Source organism: Tinamus guttatus, unplaced genomic scaffold, assembly GCF_059628265.1.
Source record: "Tinamus guttatus ecotype Peru unplaced genomic scaffold, ASM5962826v1 Tinamus_guttatus_pri_ptg000116l, whole genome shotgun sequence".
Lineage (NCBI taxonomy): Eukaryota > Metazoa > Chordata > Aves > Tinamiformes > Tinamidae > Tinamus > Tinamus guttatus.
Genome location: NW_028288650.1, coordinates 2,551,245 through 2,557,529, shown reverse-complemented (window position 1 = coordinate 2,557,529; position 6,285 = coordinate 2,551,245).

Genomic DNA, 6,285 nt, shown 5'->3' with positions numbered 1-6,285 from the left:
TTTCAGCTTGTAGCCTTACTCCTTGTCTTATCATTGGCCACCATTGAGAAGAGTTTGGCCCCATCCTCTTTACATTCTCCCCTCAGGTACTTGTACCTGTTGATCAGATCCCCTCTCAATCTTTCATTCTCCAAGCTAAACAGGCCCAGGTCACTTAGTCTTTCCTCAGACGATAGATGCTCCAGCCCCTTAATCATCTTCGTGGCTCTGCGCTGGACCCTCTCTAGAAGCTCCACATCCCTCTTGTCCTGGGGAGCCCAGAACTGCCCCCAATACTCCAGGTGCCTCCCCAGAGCTGAGCAGAGGGGCAGGATCCCCTCCCTGGCCCTGCTGGCAACGCTTCTCTTGATGCAGCCAGGAGCCCATTGACTTTCTTGGCCATGAGAGCACATTGCTGCCTCATGGTTAACCTGTTGTCAACCAGGACTCCCAGATCCCTCTCCACAGAGCTGCTTTCCAGCAGGTCTTCCCCTAAGCTGTACTGGTGCCTGGGGTTATTCCTGCCCAGGTGGAGGACCCTTCACAACTATTAATTACTAATTAATAGAAATTATTATATATTAGTATCAAATGAGTCAATGAACTGAAATACTCACTCCTGGCATCAGTAATATAAATGTGGTGTTAGTAGTATCACCTGATGTCCTAGGCTCACTGTAGGTTTCAGTGATACAAATGAATCCCTACTACTACTTCCTTCCTTTCTATCCAAAGGAAGGGTCTTTTTTCCCAAGCCTTGGGAGAGCTTTTTTTGATCCTGGGAAAGGTAAGTCACCTGCAGTACAAATAACTTCAGTTGAAGATTTCTTGCATGAAACAACCCCTGTCCTGCAAAGACCACTTCTCCAGCAGCTGCTCTGATGCTGTCCCTGTGCAAACCAAAGTGCTCACCCTGGGGCCTTGGAGGAAGTTCCATGGGAAATGCCATGGGCAAGGCCGGCATTTGCAAAGGTGTAGCATGATGTTTGCTCACAGCTGAGTCAGTCCCTGGACGCGACCTTTTCCTTGACCCACCTTATGGTGGTGCAGACAGTTTCCATCATTTTTTTAAGTATGGGATATCGCCAGGGAGCACACAGTAGGAACGAGGACTCCTACAGCTGATCTTTATCATCTCCCAGGAGACACTGATCAGATGCTTAAACACTCTAAAAGACCTCAGAAAAATCTGCTACATTTTTGGCCAACCAGGCCTGAAGACCTTCTGAAAGACAATGCCCAGGTCTGAACAGGGCACTTCCCAAAAGCTTCCCCTCAAACCACAGATATCTCAGGGCAGCTGCAGGCCCTTAGTCCCAATGCAATGGGTGCCCATCCCTGACCTGGGGGCCCCAGAACCAACACAAAAGCCTAGCATGCTCTCCAGGCTGAAAACATCTCCAGCTCAGGCTCTCAGACAGCCCTTGTCATTATCTATAAGCAGCTTCTTCCTTGCAGCCCCTGTAGTACCAAAGGCCTTCTCCTGCTGAACAGGAGCCAGCAAGGAGCTGAAGGTTGCGAGGATCGTCAGGCAGCTCTGAAACCCCAGGGAGTTTTGGAAAAGTAAGTGTTACCCTGGTGACTGCAAGAAGTTGTTGTCCTTGACAATAGCATTTAAGGTAGGCAGTTGCATGCCTAAAGAGCAGACTGCTCTGTTTAACGGCCAGAACAGACGCAGGAGGTTTTTTAATTTCCATCCCTCTAGGTTGCTATTTCAATAAAACACCCAGCTAGGAAGACAGAGTAGCCTCTCACATTGCTACACGGTCCTCAGGATCTCCCTCGACTCCAGCCCTAAATTGCCTAAAATTAGCAGATGGGCCGCTCAAAACACTAGCAAATATCAAAGAAAAGCAACTCAGGCATTTTTTTCTGAATCTTTTATACCATCTTGGAGTTCCCACAACTCCTCGTCTCCTGGGGATGCTGCAGAGCTGGGGAGTGGAGTGACCAGCAGCAAAGAAGAGGCAGCACCAGTGCGGGCAGGGAGTCCTGGCCCTGGGGCGATACCATGGCACTTCCCCATGCAACACGAGTATCGTGTTTGCTACAGGACTTTTTGGATGTTTGTAAGCCTTGCAATGCTGGGTTGTACCTGTCTCCTTGGAGAGAAGGACTTCCACATTGTTTTGCAAATATTATCCCATGGCCCTTGCTACAGCTGTCCGAAGCTTTTTGAGTTTTCCAGAGTTGCTTCCCTCCAAGCAGAGATTTGCCATGGAAAATTTTACCCTCTGAGGCGAGCATTTCTGAAAGGTATAGGGAAATGAAAGCAAAAGGAATTGAACAGAAACAATTTTATGACCCTAACTCCAGAGGCTGCTACCAGAGCCCAGAGCAGGGATCACCTGCCGCAGGCTAAAAGCAATCTTCCTTACATCGCTCATGGAGATTAATCAAAGACCTGGGAAAAGTTTGATTTATAGATCATATATTTCTAACGAGCATGTATTTTTATTATACATCAGAAAACATCCATACAGATGACACATTGCTAAACTAGACCTGTCAGATATTTATTTTTGCAGGCACTAGAAATAATGTTATTAAACTCTCCGAAGGCGGCCTTCAAAAGCAAGAAAAATAAATTCCAAATTAGTTAAAATGAATGAATTCATAATAATCACTGCTAAAGTATAAAGGTGATCAATCTCTGTCTCTACAGGCTTTCAATCCTGAATATTAAACCAGGAGAAAGCAAAATACAGCGTGCGAGATAAGGATGGTTCATCCTGGGGTAAATCCAGAGCCTATCCGCTCCGGTGGAAGAGCTTGTTTCCAGGCCTCTGCCCTAGGCCCCCTGGTGGATAAGGGATAATTATTAATTCTAGAAAATGTTCTGCTTTAAATGCTGGAGACTTGGAAATACGGAGAATTGCAGCATAGCTGAGGTGGGAGAGGATCCCAGGCCAGCTTAGATGAGGTTGTTCAGGGCCATGTCCAGCTGGTGTCTGAATATCTCAAAGGATGGACAGTCTCTCCGACCACCCTCCGTACCTGAGCAAAACCAGAATATCTTCTTAATTCCCACTAGCTGCTGGTGTCGTCCCCTCTTTTATGCCTTGAGAAAGAAGTGTGGCAGGGGGCACTGCTGGAATGGTGAAGGCCAGTGCTGTGCCTCTCCATGAGGGCCTTGGGGGTGATAACTCAGGAGGGGGAACATGGCAACTGTCCCTGGAGGCTCCTGAAATCTCCTCGCTTGGGCAACATTTTCCCATCCCCAAATCCAAGGCATGGAGGGCACTGAGGGGAGCCACTTCCTTCCCCAGGGCCAGGTAGATCTTCCGTATCTGTAGTTCAGAGGTCACCATGGAATCAAAACACCCCTAAAACAGCAATTGGGACATGCTTCTGACGAAATGAAGAAGCAGGCAAAATCAGCTCCCTTCTTTCTCTTCCCACCCTCCAACTAAAAGTGATACAAACATTTTGGACTGATTCTTGGGGAAGGGAAACTACTTAAGAGAACGGGTAATTGTTGGACATATAGAGAAGGACTGCTGCTCTGTCACCTGGAGCTTGGCCTTCAACCCCTAAGCGTGTGCAGGACAGTGTTAACAATCACCTGTTACTTACATTCATTTTATATTAAATCTGTACTGTGTTGGATGAGCTGTTCATGCTATTAAGTGACAGAATGTGAAGAATAAGTGGTGTTACAGAGTAGTAATCAGCTGTTTTTCCCTCTGCTTTTCCCACTCTCTCAGAAGAGGTGGTGAGGCAGGAGGCCACTCATGGATGCCCAAATAATTCTCACTTCTCCAGAGCAAGGGTAGGAAAAGAGAGGCCCTCGATGCCCCAGGGCTGTGCGCTCACAGCTTTACGGCCCCGGTATTTGTCGTGTGAGCTGGTTGGTGCCTTTCATCAGGCAACGATACACTCAGGCTTCGTATTTCAGTTTTATAGGCCATGAGGTGCTTCTGAAATGCTTCACCCTGGACAGGTTTATGGTCAGATAGATCCCGTCTTCTAGCACTCAGTCACACTCACACACAAATTACCAGATCCCAGAAAGTCACGCTAGCGCTGATGCTGCAGCCTTGCATCATTCTGTGGGTTTTTTGAACATTCACCTGCACCAGGCCTTGAAACAAGGCAGAGATATGCAGAGAGCCCTGTCTTCCCACTTCCACGCTCCCTGCCTGGAGCTGCCGCCTCTGGAACATCCAGGATGGATCATGCTCCGAGGCACAGAGCTGCCGCAGAGAAAGCAAGGGACAACCCCTTCCTCCAGAAGACCTGCACAGGGAAAGCAGGGGCACAGGACTGCAGTTATGTTCTTTGTCTCCAAGCATGTGCATGGTCTCACTATGTTCACACATTTGCTGGAAGCCACCAGGACTTTGCCCAACTGGAACATCGTTGTGTTTCAGGGAAGAGGTGCCTGGCCAAACCCAGGCAGGTGTCTCCTCGTTCCCCTCCTTGACCAAAGAGGAGCTGGAGGCTCTCGAGGTGTGCGGGGAGCAGGCAAAGGAGCTCAAGGAGATGAGGAGTGGGACTCCCAGGTGCTCACAGCTTGTCTGCAGTGAGACAGATGTACCTGCAAAGAGCTGAGAAATGCTGGGCGCCAGGAGTGGAGAGTGGCAGATGCTGCCTGAGGAGCTGTCAGGAGAACGGATGGGAGAAGGGCCAGTTGTAGCATTCCTCCTCTGGCTGCCTTAGGGGAAGGAGCCTGGGTTCCTTGAAGGACTTGACACCATGAGCAATAGCAAGAGACCAGATAGCAAGAAAAAAGGAACAAGAACATGCACACCAACACCTCTTGTGTCAAGGCTGTGTGGTCATCATCTCACGATCTCTCCTCTACTTTGTGGCTGGGATGCTGTCAAGGAGAGCTCTGGTACATCTATGAACCATACGAGGTTGAGAGCACTATGCAGAAATCCCAAGCCTCTTTGGTACACAATGGGATTTGGGACATGGAGAGCTCCAGGGGGCTCTGGGCAGTTCTGACCAGGAGCTGGGGTTTCTGCTTATGTGCTGTGTCTCCTCCAGGAGCCAAGGTTGCTCATTGCAAGTGTCTGGACAGATGATGGGTAAAGGGTGGGAGTGCCTTGGAAAGCACAGCTGGGAAAATGTGAGGTGTGAGGAACATCTGTGCCAGGGTTCCTGCCGAAATGCCACCCTCTCCAAGCACAAGCATGCCCGGCCCTGGCAAGACAGCATGGAGCTAGCAGATAGCAGCGGCTCCAGATAAAAATACATTTTCCCAATGAAAGCAATTTTGCTGGTTTTAGATTCTTTAATTTTAGCAATACTCATCAGCATCTCTTCATCCTGATTACAATGTTCGTCTCTGAGAGCACTGTTTCCACGGAAGTGCTGATTAATGTTATCAGACCAACAAGTTGATCAACAGGAATGAAAACACAGTGGAGAAAGGTTGTTGCAATCCTGCTATGCTGACAGGCTCACTGAAACAAGGGAGCTCCTCGGCTACATTTCCCTTTCCCCAACATGAAAACTCCTTTCCCTCATCCCAGAAAGCTAGAAATCACTTCTGGGATTCCCAGAACTATGGATACTCTCAAGCGCTATTTGGTGGCACACCTTTAAAACACCATTTTTTACCCCAACAACTCCACTGACCTGGGTGGACTTCTGAAATTCATCTTATGCTGTGGCTCACGCTCCAAAATCCCTTCCAGCTGCAGCACAGCTGCTAGTTCAGGGGATGCTCAGTTATGCCGAAACGAAACCTGCCTTTGGGTTTGGCCTCCAAGCCACCAGCTGTGGCATCATCAAGGCATCGCCAAGGAATAAAATAAAGATATTAGGAGGCCCATCTTGCCAGCCATTGCGTTGCTCCACTTCAGCCCTCGTTGCCCAGGTTTTCTGGGGCAGGTGCAGTCTGCTGCCCTGGTGACTGTTGTGTTAGCCCAAAAACGATGGGGAAAAGCCAAGCACAAGAGAAATTTCGCTCTCCACCCTTGCACTGAATGCAGACAGAGAATGGCTTTGTAATGACCTTAAATCAGCAAAGCCTTGGACAGAATGGCAGGTATCTGGGAAGCGGACAGGAACATCAGAGAGGAAGGAGGTGATGAAGTGGTTATCCCCCAGCAGATGAAAGAAGAGATGAAAGCCGCCTGATAATGTGTGGGCCACCAAGGGGCACCTGGAGAAAATCTCTATGAGTCACAGAGCCTACAGCGCCTGTTTTTCAGGTATGAACTTCTGCTTGCAGGCCCATCAGCTGAAGATACCTCTGTAGCTCACCCCAGAGGGTCGGGACGGCCAGGTTGGATGCAAAGTGGATGTTTCATGCAAGATGTTACCTCGTCGCTAGTCCCTTCACGGACTCAT